This window comes from Cornus florida, unplaced genomic scaffold (genome assembly GCF_030987335.1).
Source record: "Cornus florida cultivar Cherokee Brave unplaced genomic scaffold, ASM3098733v1 CherokeeBrave_3.0.0_Hap2_Chr05, whole genome shotgun sequence".
In the NCBI taxonomy this organism is placed as follows: Eukaryota; Viridiplantae; Streptophyta; class Magnoliopsida; order Cornales; family Cornaceae; genus Cornus; species Cornus florida.
The window spans coordinates 95,765,108-95,781,089 of NW_026775575.1; the positions used below are offsets into that span (position 1 = coordinate 95,765,108).

Genomic DNA, 15,982 nt, shown 5'->3' on the forward strand with positions numbered 1-15,982 from the left:
ATAGTTACAAGACTTGGGCAGACGACCAAAAAAAAAAATCAAAAAGTCCTCACCAAAGTTTTCCTTTCACACTCTTTACAGTACTAAATTAAATATAAATCCCACACCAGGTGGTGTGCCAGCATGGGAATCTGCAGAGTATAAAGGAGCAATTTAGTTAGTCATGTAAATTTGCTCATTTTCTCTCCTGTGTTGCCGGCCCCGTGGTCTGTTCCTCGTGATAATTTTCTGAAGCTTAATTTTGATGCTTCTTTTAATCGATCTCGCCAGTGTTGTGGGGGTGGGTTGATCCTCCGGAACCATTTCGGCCAGCCGCTTAAGGGGGCTTTGGTTTTTCTGGCTCATGTTGGTGGTCCATCTCTGGCAGAGAGTTTGATTTTACAATATGCTTTACTGTTTCTGAAATCTTGGGGCTACCATAATGTGGTTATTGAAGGTGATTGCCAATCGGTGATGCGTTTGAAGGCCTATGAATCGGATCAGTTAGTTGTTTTCAATGATATTAATCTCCTTCTTAGGGAGTGATGCGTTTGAATGGTGTTGCTCATTTATTGAGTAAGAAAGCTCTAGAAGCTGAGTGTGGTGATTCGGATCGGAATATATGGCTCCAGTGATTGTTAAATGCTCTCATTCCTGACTCTAGTTCTTCTTTTTCTTGAATATATGTTGGTTTGTTAGATTTTAAAAAAAATTGTTAGGCAACTGTTACTGTCAGTCACGCTGGACGTGTCAGTATCCCATTGGCTACTGACTCGTATTACTTTTTATTTATTCCCTCCATTCCATAAAAAATGTCACTCTTAAAAAATCGTGACTCTCACATATTAAACTGACATTGTTCCCAAAATATGACGTGACTCTTACACATTAGACTGACACTATTTCCGAAATATGACACTATTTTTTCAGAGGGAAGTAGTATTTTGTTTTTCGGGCCTGACTTCTTTTTATTATTTTTTTTTTGTTTTTCGTGCCAGTCTTTATTTATTTATTTATTGTTTTTGCCTTTCTCTCTCTCTCTCCAAGAAACCCAAAAAAAACTTCTCTGCAAAAACCGATCCCTGCAATACCCAAAGATGCCGTTGTTGAGCATTCCCTTACTCGCCGGATGATGGCTGTGTTCGCGGCTGTGATCGGCGGCCGCCGCTCCTATCACCACCGAGCACTCCCTTGCTGGCCAGCTGCCGATTCCACTGGACGAGCTCGCCGCCGAGTCATCAAGGCCGAGCTCTCCACAGCCGAGCCCATCTTCATTCCATTGATGGCTGGTTTTGGGTATGGGTTCGTGTAGGTTCATCTTCCCCGTCTTCCTATTTGCAGACCCAAAAACACTCTCTCTGGAATTGGGTTTGGGTGGTGAGGGGTGATTGGGTGAAGGTGATGGTAAATGGGTTTGCTTTATTTTTTTGTTCTTCACGTTGAAGAAGATGATGAAGATGGTGTTCGTGTAGGTTCATCTTCCCCTTCTTCCTATTTGCAGACCCAAAAACACTCTCTCTGGAATTTGGGTTTGGCTGGTGAGGGAGGGGTTATTGGGTGAAGCCTTGAAGGTGATGGTAAATGGGTTTTTAACTTTTTGTAGAGAAGTTTTTTTGGGTTGAGAGAGAGAGAGAGAGAGAGAGAGAGAGAGGGGAATAGGCAAAAACAATAAAAAAAATAAAAGACTGGCACGAAAAACAAAAAAATAATAATAAAAAGAAGTCAGGCCCGTAAAACAAAATAAGTAAAGACCACTGTTGTTAGCAAACCTCTTCAATAGTCATCTTATTCATTTCACTAGTTATGGAGTCCATCCTAAGAGGCCAAGACCTCCATTTCCCTTCTTTTGGTCTTTACCGTTACTCAACCTTGAGTATTAATTAAAAGTTCGTTGTGACTCATAATTGACCTTTCAATTGGTCGTCCCACGTTGAGCAGGGGTGTTCATTTAATTCGTAAATTTGTGAATTTAATTCGATTCGTGTTCCGTTTAAAAATTCATTGGTGTTTTGATTTTCAAAACATTATTCCGAACTGAACCAATCCATTACTAATATAATATATATACAAATATATTAAACATAATAATACTCAAAGTTTCAACACCAATGACATCTAATGGTTATAGAAAGTTGATTGAACTATATTTTTTTGTTATTTTTTACTTTTGTGCTTATTCTTGCTTCTAAGTTTACTTGTATTAATTACACCTCTTGACGCATTAGTAATGCGTGTATACAATCCATTCTCTTTATTTTATACAATCTAAAAAAAAAAAAAAAATTTATTAGACTGTTTAAAAAGCCTAATCCATATAACCAAACCTATGGGTTTTGCAAATTAGATCGGCTTGGTTTAATTTCCTCATCGATTTGGATTAGTTTCAATTTTTATAAAACCATTGAGATCAGATTGGTTTTGGTTTTAATCTCTAAACGAACCACTCTGATCGGTGCACATTTCTAAAGGTAAGAGTTTAAGTTCTCGTAAGAACAAAAGTGCATGTGAGTTTTTAGCCAAGAAAAAAAAATATATATATATATATATATATATATAAGGGTCTGAGTGTCTATATACATACACTATGGCTAATCCTTTCCACAGTAATAGAAAAGGAGTGCTTTGCATGCAGTTGAAAATTTGGGGGTAACAAATCCAAGGTCAAGGATGTCCACATAAACTATCCATAAATGAACTTCCTCATTACCTTAACTTTGGGTAGGGATATCTTGGCCTTCTGCAACTAATTCTTCGAAATAGTCAGCAATGGAGGGTTGCATCTAGAAGGCATATACACCGAGACTTGTGACATTCACCTCTCAATGCCAATATATTTGAGTATATTATCTTTGGTTTTCCGTGAATATTTTATAGAAAAAAAATTTAAGAAATTGCTTTCTTTAACATTTCCAATTGTTGTTTACAGAGTCTTCAGGTAACCATCACTAGTACCGTAAATAAATCTAGTAGTATATTATCATCTAGAAGGCATATATGACTAGGATCAGTGACATTCCTATCAATGCCAAATATCGCTAGAGTATATTATCATCTAGAAGACGTATAGACATGTGACATTCACCTATAGAAGCTAATATCATTTGAGTATATTATCATTTATTTTATGTGAATATTTTATAGAAACAAAATGTAAGAAATTGCTTCCTTGAACATTTCTAATTGTAGTTTACATAGTTTTCAGGTAACCATCACTGACTAAACTTGTAAAAAACAATTTCATTCCAATAAATAAATAAAGAGAGAAATTTTGTGAAGATTAGTTCGGTTCACGGATTTGATTTCCAAAGCTAGATCGTTAATTGTTGTAGTGGTGAAAAAAATGCAAATAAACCAATAAAACATCTAGATCCAGGGTGTCACACATATGGGCAACAAATTAATATGCCTAGAAGTTTGGATCCATTCCAGGAGGTCCACAAAATATAAAGGAAAATCTCCGATGCTCTCTCATTTTGAGTTCTCAAACTCATAATTTGAGATATGGGTAAAAAAATCTCCTCCAATAGCCTTTCATTTGGCCTCTCAAATTTTAAAAATCTCAAAATTTCCCTCAAATATAACAATAATATATTGAAAAAGAAAAAAAAAATTTATATATAAAAAAATTATGTAACAATATAATCAAATATATAAATTTATACATATATATATATATATATATATATATATATATTGGTCATTTTTTGACCAGATATTTAAGATTTTTGTTTCTTTTTAATTAGGTTTAATTTTAGTTTTCCTATGATGTCTACAACTTGACTTGGATTGTGCCTAAATATTAATATTACTTATACAAATATGAATGGTGGGAATGATAATTAAAAAAAAAAGATTGGTGATTGTGTCAAAAAATAACATTTTGCATTAAATGCACCATTGGAGCAGAATTGTTAAAATGTAACATTTTAACATTTTAACACTGTAGTACCTGTCAAAATATAGATTTAGCAGCTAAAAATAACTTTTAGCATTGGAGATACTCTTACACTTTAATTTGTAATGGTTAATAAGTCTCAAATTATTGTTTGATAACACGTAGTTGGTGACTTATAAATGGAATTAAAAGTCCAAAGAAAATTACTTTATACAAGTTTTTAAGCTGTCTATTATATACTTCAAAACACAACATTAATATTTTTAGTATTTTACAACTACAAACTTTTCAGTGGATGAAAACAGGAAAGTATAATCTATCACATACATAACAAATTTTGAAAAGCAAAAAAAAAATATATATATATATATATATATTAATTGACGATGATACCATTGAAAGAAGAAAATTGTGAACTAAAAGGACAAAAATTAATAAGGAAAATTTAGACTTGAAATTACACCAGGCGTGAAAAATAAGAAAAAACATCTCCAAACTAGGCTCTAGTCTAGTGCGAACCCCATAGAGGTTAATTCGGGGTGAGTTTTATTTGTCTAGATGAAATAAAAATAATAATAATTAATTTGTAACATAATTTATCAATGAGTGCCCTAATTTTTCTCCCACATTTTCATTAATTACTAATTAGTAGTTACCTAAACACCTGTGGTCAGTCCCCACATCATCTGAGCATTCTCATTTTTTATACATGAATGTGGTGGTGTTATTTTACATGTAACATGACAGGTTTAACAATGATTCTACGTAAAAAAATTCTCTACCTTCCAAAAAAAAATTAAAAAAGGAAAATAAAATAAAATAGGATAAGTAAAATTACCAATATTAATGTTACACTACGGCTCTCTACTTCAAAAACCTGTATAGACGTTCGACCCTATACACAATACCTAAAATTGTCCACCAGGCAAAAATTAGAGAAATGAGATGCACAGGAAGCAATAGGATGATCAGTATCGAATGTGTAAAATTAGTGAAAGGACAGAGCAAAGACGATATAAGAGAAAAATATAAACAAAGGATAGAGAGAAATAAATAATCGTATCAGTTGTCGCCGGTCGCAATATTTGTCGCCAAGTTGGGCCTGCCCACCACTGCTCCCTGGATAAAACAGTTGGTGGCCGTCGGTGTTGATACTGGCGAGCTATTTAGGGTTCACAGAGCACCGATTAGACCCCAAATTCGAATCTGTTAAAGACTCTAATTGGGTTTGTAGAAGAGCTAGCTATTTAGGGTTTTGAAATGGCCTGGACTCAAATCAATATATTAGAGATCATTATGGTTGTACTTGGATCATAATATTAAGTCTTTCATCCGAGAGAAACTGGTTATTTGAAGGAGCTAGTTTGTTCCTTCATTCTTTCTGAGGAGTAATTTTTATTGAAATAAGTTATGAAGTCACAGGTATATTACTGTCCTATACCATACATATGGCTAGGCTACAAATTCATAGATAGATGATTTTTCTGGAAAAATAAAAACAAATACAAATGAAATAAAATCAAAACAATTCAAATCAAGACAACACATAATGGAGCTGGCCACCAAAATTAACAAAAAATCTGACTCATCCTTCCAGCAATACTGCAAGTTAATGGAGGCCTTCATGTTGGACTTGTAAAATTCTTTTCTAACAAAATATGCATCAATCAGCTAAATATTCTACATCAGAAATTATTTGTTTTTCCTTTCCCTCTTCTTTTTCTGTAGAAATAGTCTTCTACATAGACTTATCAAAAAAAAAAAAAAAAAAAAAGAAGAAATAGTCATATACACATAAATTTTTTTCCCAACCATGGAGAACCAAATTTATCGACATGCTGGCAGCCTTCTATCGGCCGGCTTATTCACTAGGTTCGGTATGCTGACCTAATTGGTCCACCGGCTTAAACGATGCACAAAAGTGCATGCTCTCGGGACTTTCAAAGAATAGCCTCTCTGCCGACTGGAAGTTTGGGTTCGGCCGACCGAAAGAGAAGGTTCGGTCGGCTGACGAGGTTCGTCGGCCGGCCAAAACAACACTTCTAGAGACTCAACTCTCTGGAATACCCAAAACTACACTATCAGTCGGCTAAAGCTCCATGTTAACCGGCTGCCAATGTAATGTTTCTAATTTTCTTCAGTTTACATTTTAGGGATTTTCTGTTTTTGACAATGGCATTTTCGTCTTTTCACGTTTTGCGTGCCGCACACCGTGGGGTGTGCTGAGAGTGTTAGAGAGTTGTTTGGGGCATTCCATTGAGTTCAGGGCTCATGAAAATGCAAGGGTTGTCATTTCAGCATTTTTTTCGTTTTTAGCAACGGACGATTTTGTGTGGGACCCGCTACCGGAATTGTTGTGTACAAGGATTTTGGTTGGGTCCAATTGCATTTTGCTCATTTTTATTTATTGTGACTTATGTGATTTATATAGTTGTATGCATATATGTGTGTATGGTGGTGAATTTAAAAAGAAAAGAAAATCAAGAAGGGAGGATATTTTAAAAGTGGTGGACCCACCACTTATTTGATTTTAGTGGCCAAGAGGCCATGGGGGCCTCATTCTCTCTCTATCTCCCGGTTGTCTCTCTCTTTTACTCCTCCTTTCTTTTTCTTTTCTTTGCAAATTTCAAGTTTCAATTGCTTCTTCATCCCTTGGAATTTTTGGATGCCGTTTGCGGTAAAAAGGAGAGTACGGTGAGATCTACAAGTGGGTGTAAGCAATTTCAGTTTTGGTGCACCCTAGGGAGTTTGAAATTAGGGCTTGGAGTTGGGAAATTTGGGACTTTTCTCAATTATTGAGGTAGGGGTGTTCTAATGTATAAATTCTTGTACTTTTGTGAGTTTTCTTGTTTAATTTGATGTCAAGCATGCTCAATCTGTATAATCTTTTGCAAAGATTGTTTAAATGTTGGATATGGAACACATGACTACTTATTTATTGTTGTGTAGTGATGATATATACCGATGTGAAGTTAAATTCATGTCTTAAATGCTTACCATGTTAAATTGATGTTGATTGAAAGCATGAGTTATGTGTTTTAGAAATTTATGTTGGATAGTATGTGTGAAAATTTTATTGTTGAGTTGATAATTTGAAATATGGAGCATTCTTGCATTTATTGGGAATAGAAAGGGAAAAGTGTTTTAAAAAACAAAGGAAATTAATTTTTGGGAAAATATTTTTAAGAGCGTTTAGGAAAACCGGATGCCTAAGAGATGCCTAATGGTCCGTGATGTTAGTGTAATCTAGAAGGGAGTGTGGTTGAACTAACTAAGCTGGATGCGACGCCTTAGAGGTGCCTTGGGTCGGATTACACTAACGGTTTGGAAGTTGAAACGGATATATTTCAGAAATGGGGGGCGACATTTGTCTGACATTGCATTTCATGACATTTGTGGTAAAATTGTGGTCGATTGACAATTATTATGTATTTGTTGTTATGGTTGAGAATATGTCTTTCCCCTATGGCATGATTCCGCTCACTCCTTATCTATTCTTTGTACGGATTCATGGGGTTATAAGAAGTATGTCTTAGATATTTCCTGCTGAGCTTATGCTCACCCCATTATTTTAACATTTTTCAGGTTTGGAAAAAGAAGTGGCGGACGATAACCCACCACAATTATAGACCAGATGGGAACTTTTGTTAATGTTGTATTTCATATGAGGAGCCTAGGCCTTTTTGTAAAACTCTAAATGAAGTTTTTGGAAATGTATGTTTTGTAAACTTTGTGTTTTTGCTAAAGATTGTAAATGATCATGTATAAATGTGTTGATATAGATTGTATTCATCAATTTTGCATATGTATGGGATGGACCTACTCAGTCTTAGAACTCCATTGTAGATTTTTATTTACTCCTAGGTGTATGGTGTTTTCTGCTGAATTTCTAACTCGCATAACTATTTCGGTAGGCTGAAATGAACACTTCGGTCGACCAAACCATCCAGAGACTTTTGTTACTTTTCAGGCGACAATCGGCCGACCGAAATAGCCACTTCGGTCTACCAGTACAAGAGCTATTCCGGCCGACCGAAGCTCCATTTCGGTCGACCGGTTTGCTGCTGATTGCTCACCTTGTTTCCTCTTTTCGGCACAGATAACCACAACTCTTGGACGGTTGTTTGAAGTTTTAATGGATCACTTATAAGACGTTTAATGATGGATTAACACTGGACTTAATAGTATTGACTTAGGTAACCTCGGGTTCGGGTGAGGACCCGGCTAACGGTTCGGACCCATGGGTTCGGGTCGTTACAGCCAGCCCCTGAAGTGCTACTAGTTATAACTGAAAATGTAAGAAAACCTGAACTTGTTAAAAGCCGAACCTAATAGATAACCAATCCCGAATTCATGGCAACATAAATAGCATTCCATAGATATATGCATTAATCAACTTCCCAAATTATACATCATTTTCCTATTCAATGCATATCATAGACATAGTCCCAACTACATCAAGGTACTGTCAACACTATAGATACAAAACATGGCTTTACTTTACACAAAACATTTACTTTTCCAAAGCGTTATTTTACAAAACAAGAATGGGATCCCATAAACAAAAGACAACATAATAACTTCTAGTCCATCAAGCTTGTGGTGGATTTCCTTCCACCATTTCTTTTCCATGCCCTGAAAATCTTAAGATAAGGGGTGAGCATAAAGCTCAGTAGAAATCACCTAAGGCGTTAGTTTTGGACTCCTTGAGCCACATAACATGAAAAGGGATATAAGATAAAGGGATCATGTATTGGTGTCCATAAAACACTAAAATAGATCAAGTAACATTCTAAGTATATAACACAATACTACTAATGTCGTGTATGACAGGAAACGTAATGCACCCCGTTCCAACTTGGTCTGAACCGGCTTAACCCATATCTTTCAAAAACCTGCTAGCTTACTTTACCGAGGCGAGATTAACCCCGGTTCCAATTCTGGCAAGGCCTGACAACCGTTACAAGGCCTAGTATCAACTTTTTCACGCCCAATGCCGGGCCGCGCTCCCTCTAGGTCAAGCTAGCCTCGGACTTGCGAAATTCGGTTCATTTTAAAAAAATTCTTTCCTCTTATAAGAAAATTTTCACTTCCTAAAAATAACCTTTTTCTTTTTAAATTTCCCAAATCCCTCCCTTATGTCATGGTATGCTATGTAATGGCCTTCAACCTCAAAGTCTCAATTTCATCATAATATCAAGAATAATATCATCATGGTATTAATGATAGGCAACTAAGAATTATAGCATACCTTGAAAATTTAATACAACAATATCTCATGTTATACGTGTACAATAATCATTTACAAGCAACTTGACATGTAAGAACATACAACTTCGCATATTAAAAGAAATTTAAAACTTTTCCAATTCATTAGTTTCATCACCAAGTTTGCAATTTAGGCATAAATCAATGAAATTAGAAATTTTACTCAAATAAAGCTGCAAAACTCATGCATTAAGAAAACTCCTACCTCAATTAGAGAGCAATTCCACAAGAAGCCCCAATTTCCACCCCAAGCCCTAGAATTGCGAAATCCCCAAAGGTGGCCAAACGGAGATTGGCTCCAATCAAAACGAAGGTCTTGAAGCGCCCTCCAACTTTGCTTTAAGCGGTAATATCAAAATCTCAAAGATGGAAGAGAGATCAAGCTTTGAAGTTTTGATTTCTAGAGAGAGAAAATCACTTTGTAGAGAGAGAGAGAGAGTTCAACGCGAGGGAGAGAAGAGAAAATGAGAGTTTGATAAGCCAAAAATGGCTTTAAGGCCACAAAATGTAAAAATGTGGATCCCACCACAAAATATCATTTTTCTTAATATATATATATATATATATATATATATATATATATATATATATACACTAATTACATTACCACCACATCATAAATCATTTAATTAAATAATTATGCACAATAAAATAATGCACGACATGGAATGGACCCGTAACACTACTCTTGTGTACAATAATCCTGGTAGCGGGTGCCACCTAGGACCTCCCGCCCCGAAAGATAGAAAAATGTCAAAAATGACAACCAATACAATTCCAAGAGTCCTGAACTCAAGGAAATGTCCCAAACAACTTTTTGACATATTCAGCACACTCCCCAGTGTTCGGTTCGCAAATGGAGAAAAGACGAAAATACCCCTCGAAAAAGAAAATTCCCAAAAATGGAAAATGACAAAATTCAAAAACACTACACTTTCGATCTGCCCATACATCCAGAAAATTTGGTAATCATTTGTTGCATGAAGGACCAACAATTTAAACAAGCGTTATGATTTCTTTTAGGTGTACCAGCACCACTAACGTGTTACTCAAAACATTCATGAATTCAGATCCATAACGTTATCTTTTGTTGGTTTGAGTCGATGACCGTATCAGTGCTAATGGCCATCCATGCATAACATAAAACCTCATCTTTAACCGTGGACCAATTAGGAGGCCGAATAACCCTTTGCTTTTTAGGAGGTTGGGAGTTACTGGATGGTGGCACTTCAATAGGAATAGGCGAAACTTGAGAAGGTTGATGAGACGGAAATTGAGATTCTTCTCTGACAAATTGAGATTCTTCTTTAACAAATAAGAATGAATCAAAATTATCATTGGATTAGTTGAATTGGGAGTTGTAGTTGTAATATGGTGGTGTCGGATCCATGGAATTGAACTTTAGTAAAAAATATAACTAAAAGATTGAGAAAATGACTTAGTGGTTGTAGTTGTAGGTTGAAGACTAGAGAAGGTAGGTTGGATATGAGGTGAATAATAATAGTAGGGGGTTGATGTATTTATAAAGGAAAAATGAAAGGTTTTTTTTAAATATATATATATATATATATATATATATATATATATATATATATAATTATTTTTAAAAAAAAAAAATTCAGAAAATAGGTTTTTGTGCCAATATAGCCGTTAAGGCACTGTCAGCCAAACAGTGCCTAAAACGGCTATATGTCAGTAGAAATATTTAAAAAAGTAAATTTTTTTTTAAAAAAAGCACTTTTCTCTAATTTTTAAAACTTTTTTTGCCCAAAAAAGCATTTAAGGCACTGTCTATGTCAGGCAAACAGTGCCTTAACAGCTCTTTGGTTTAATTATTTTGAGGGGAAAAAAAATAGACCAAAAGAAGCCAAAAATTTGATTTTTTTGCTTCTTCATTTTTTTTTTTTCCTTCAGGCAAACATGTCTTTATGAACAGTGTTCTGGGCTAAAACATTGTTCTACACCAGAATAAAAAAATAAAAACAAAACTAATGCGGGCCCGCATGGTAGGCCCGCGGCTCACCAAGAGGGTCGCAATTTTCAGTGACCCATTGCGCGACAGTGGCGCGACCCATTGGGTGGGGCCCACATTTTGGCGATGCTATTGGAGGAGTCCAATAGTGTAATCCGGCCCAGAATCGCTAAAAAATGGACCATTGGACCTGCTCTTATGGATGCTCTAAATTAAAATTTTAACATAGTAAAGTAGTTGTAATTTTCTTTATTTTCAATTATATTACTTTTGAAATTTTAACATTGCCCTGAAATTATTAAAAAAAATCACTTTTGCCCCCACTCAATATTCTAGTCCTTTGGTCTGGTTGTAACAATGGAATTGATGAGAATTGGTAGTTCAAGTGGAGAAAAAGGGAGAAAACAAAAAATATAATATATTACACACCGATAATTTTATTTCTTGAACTCACATTTTTCTAAAGAGTTCTAACTTTGACTGCTATTCATGCATTTCTAATTAAATTTATTTGTAAACTTCCACATTCTGGAGGAATTTATTATTTGTTTTAAGATAAAGAATTCAAGTCCATTTTGTTTCAAGTCCAGCCTACGTATACATACAGTAATAGAATTAACTATAGGCATTGGGAACGGGTTGACAAATTGACTTCAGCAATTGAATTCTTTGGGCTCATCGTAGAAGCGTCATCATGTTCACTATATATGAATTTATGCATGCAGCTAGTTCAAGTAGCTTTCTTTCTACTAATTGTTATCTTCACGGTGATTTTAGAAAAGCTATCCTTCTGAGGAATAATTTTTACTGAAATAACTTATGATACTATAGGGTAACACTATACATATATGACTAGGCTTACAAATTTAAGGAGATCAAAATACCAGCTAGTTAAGTTTCTAGTAAACTTGGCAATTACAAATGAAATAAAATGAAGACAACACATAATGGAGCTGGCCGCCAAAATTAACAAATATTACACGACCCACCCTTCCACCAATACTGCAAATTACTGGAGGCCTTCTTCTTGGACTAAAGAAGTTTTTCTTTTTTCTCAAAATATGACTCAGCCAATAATTCTACATCAGAAATAACAATTTTTTTTTTTTTTTTGTTGAAAAAGAGGCTTATACAGAAGTTTTTGCCAGGTGTGGAACTGTGGAGGACCAAAATATTGACATGAAACATTTTCTAGCGAGGGGCCAAAATCGTTACAGTTAATTGATTGGATGAACACGATTCAGGCTTGCTTGATGATGAATCTACTTCAGTAAACTTTCTTCCAATGTAAAACCCGGGCTCTTTCGGTTGAGGCAATGCAATCTCACTACCCAACATCATAACCACAGATGACATGTTTGGCCTGTCCTCTAGAATTTGTTGCACGCACAATAGACCGATATGGATTGATCTAAATGCTTGAGTAAGATTACACGAGTGCATTACCAATGCATCGATCAGTTCCAAAGGTTTGCCTTCTTTATAAAGTGTCCATGCCTAATTGCGACTTATTTTTGTTAGTAATTCTTGAATCAATGCATGAAATACTACATAGTAGCTCTTGAAACTTACATGTCCTAGGAGGTTGAGGTTGTGGTCTGGATGAGTAAATCCTTTGTTTTTGCTCCCACTATCTCTCTCAAGCACCAACACACCAAAGCTATACACATCAAGTTTTACCGAGAAGAATCCATTCAATACATACTCAGGGGACATGTAACTGCTGCAGGAAGTCAACAAAAAAGAAATCAATTTCTGAGCAATAGAAGTAGCACATCCAACATATTTAAAGTTCTTACTATGTTCCAACCACTCTATTTGTATTTGCTTCCATTTCATCACCGCCTAAACATCTAGCCATGCCGAAGTCTGAAATTTTGGGATTCATATCGTTATCTAGTAAAATATTGCCGGCCTTGAGATCTCTGTGGATAATTCTCAATCTAGAATCTTGATGAAGATAGTTAAGTCCCCGAGCAACCCCGTTAATAATGTTGCATCGCTTAGGCCAATCAGTAACATGCTTTGCTTTTTATCTGCCCAATTTTTCAATCCAATTAATTCATGCTGCTGTTTAGTTAGATTCATGAAGCTAAATGAGAACTGCTTTTATAAATTCAAAACCATGGATAATCCTTGGGAGCAAGTTCGTAGCAGCACTTGTTAGGATGAAGTTAGAGTATCCTGTTTTCCATCTTCAACTAGGAGGGATGTGGCACTTGACCTTTCTCCCAAGGCTTTTGATAAAAGCATCCTCCTAAACATCACTCAGGAATTGGGGAATTTGGAGCACGCACAATAAAATTAACTTGACAGGACTATTTTAGAATATTAGGACTACCAAAAATTACAAAAGGTTAAATAGATCAAGGTTTCGAGTGACACAAACCGAAGATGAAGCAATCAATGCTTTTGTTGGGCAAGTATTAATAGATCAACATCCTTTCGTCATCTTGAATGCAACGCAACAACCTAGAAGCTTCACGAGGTTTCGGTGCTGAAGTTTGGAAATACATAGAACTTCATTCTTGAACTCATCGAGTCCTTGTCTTGAATTCTTTGAAAGCCTCTTCACAGCTATTTCTTGTCCCACTTCTAACAAACCCTGAAAATTATCATTCTGAGAGTTCCATTATCTGCTTCCAAAAGAAGCAAGCTTGTTTACCCTTTTTTCTTCCCTTGGCATTCAGTGTGCTAGTCTATGTGGAGATTGTCTCCATTAAGTATATTAAGACAATTAGTTCATATCATAACAGCAGAGTCACAGTAGAGGAACACTCCAAACCAGGTGACCAAAGTGGTGTCTTTGCAGTACTTTTTTATGTATAACCAGAAGCAAATAATTTGTGCAATTCGGCACACCTTTTTTGTTATATTACCATTCAAAGAGGCAAACAGTCCTTTGAGCGGGAAAAAGATTAGATTGAATATGTTTGAAAAGAATAGCACTGATTAACATTGGGAAGCATTCACAAGGAGGAGTTTTAAGTTGAGAATGTTTCAGAAAATACTGAAAACTATTTATGCAAATACTGGTCTGGTGCATAGAGATGGTACCATAACAGAGTTGGTAGTAGAATTATTATTCTAGATGCTGCATATCTAGCTTTATATAAGTATTGATCATTACCTTGTAGACAGGTCCAAAGCCACCCTCTCCAAGCTTATTGTCAATCGAGAAGTTATTTGTGGCATTTGCTATTGTTTCAAAGTCAAATAATGGCAACTCTAAATCTCTCCTCTCGCTTTCATTGGCGTAATCTCCATCTTGATTGAGTCTAATTGGTCCTGCAGATTAGGAATGAACTCCATATGAATAAAGCAAGTTGTACATATTCCTTGAATAAAATATATGGCAATATGGCATGGATCCAAAAGTTGGATAAACCAAATTAAAATCTCTAAAATTATTCTTCCTAATGGATCATCCTGACTCTCTTTCCAGATTGGTAAGGCATGGCCCTCTTAAATACAGTGGCATCATGATAATTATTTGTTTAACAAGAAATAAAAAGAAACTGGTCAGTAACATCAGTGGGTAGAATAAGAGTTGAGATGTCGAGCTGTTGTCCTTTGTTATATCAGCAGAAAAGAAAGTGAAATAATGTTATAACTTAAGTAATGACACCCTAGATGTATTTTAGCAGTATTGATTTGTTTCTTTAATCATTTGCCTACTTCAGCATATGTCATCTATAGCGGTATTGCTGTCACTCCTAGTGCAAAAACCATATCAGTTCCAAATGTAAATTTCTAGGCGGCCAGGTTAGCTACTTGTTTATTTGTTGTGAGCCCCTCATGGTGACCATTGATGTTCTCAAGACGGGCAAATACACACTCTTCATGACAAACAACTTCTCTCACTATCATCATCCTGAAAAAGTAATGTAAGCCTAAGAGAAAGGATTATGATTAAGACCCAAAATCTGATAGGTCCATTTTAGTAGATTATTTGCAAAAATAAAAATAAATCACTTTGGTCAAATGACTTTATCAATTTGTATCACTAAGAAAACTAGGGGGGGAAAAAAATGTATCACTAAGAATACTGAAAATGAAAATCAGAAAATTAATAGCATTCAGAAAGCTTGATTTTGGTACACTTCATACATGAACCACCAGATTATAACCATTTGCCCTTTTTGTAAAGCTAAAGTGGCTCAATTTTCATGAGGAGGTACAGAATAAGACCAACATAAAGTGGCAAAGGAGATAAATTTAAAAATCTTGACATTCAATGCGGGCAAGACATAAAATAGATACTTGGAATCTAACGAAAGATGGGGCTGGGTTGGATCGCCTTGGTAAGAATTCGAAGTTTTATTTGCTAATTAGGAAAGAAAAGTAATTTGAGACTTCTAGATATGTTACCTTTTCTCTTCAGCTTCCTCCTCCTCAAGAAATGCAAGAGCAGGAATAGGCCTAGGAGTACCACTACTATAAGTAATATAGGAATGACTATAATCCTTACTCGTCCCTTTACATTGGAGCTGCTATGTGTCTCTGCACAGTCAACATTTACCATTAGTTTAAAGGAACTACAATTTAAGGCAAGAAAACTATGCACTAAAGCAGCAGTAAAAGAAGGCACTTTTCTATAGTTAACTGAAATAACTGAAGGCAAATCTGAAGAAAAGGTATAAACACAAAAACTAAATCCATTACTCATGTTTGCTAAGGAGCACGTTCATACCTAATTCTGAGGCTGCATTTATCAGATACAGATCTAATAAGATAATCCATACCTAAGTACTGTATGAAGTGCAAGAAAAATTTGTGAGAGCTTCTCTATGCCTCCTTTCTACAACTCTACTTGCATAGTTGTTGAAAGGATGGCAACTTCTTTTTTATTTCCACACCAGAATGTA

At 35.4% G+C, this 15,982-nt stretch overlaps 1 pseudogene; it reads right to left on the reverse strand.

Annotated features, from left to right (window-relative positions):
• The window catches only part of LOC132309776 (uncharacterized), a 31,028-nt pseudogene that overhangs the window by 11,323 nt on the left and 3,723 nt on the right, over nt 1-15,982 (reverse strand).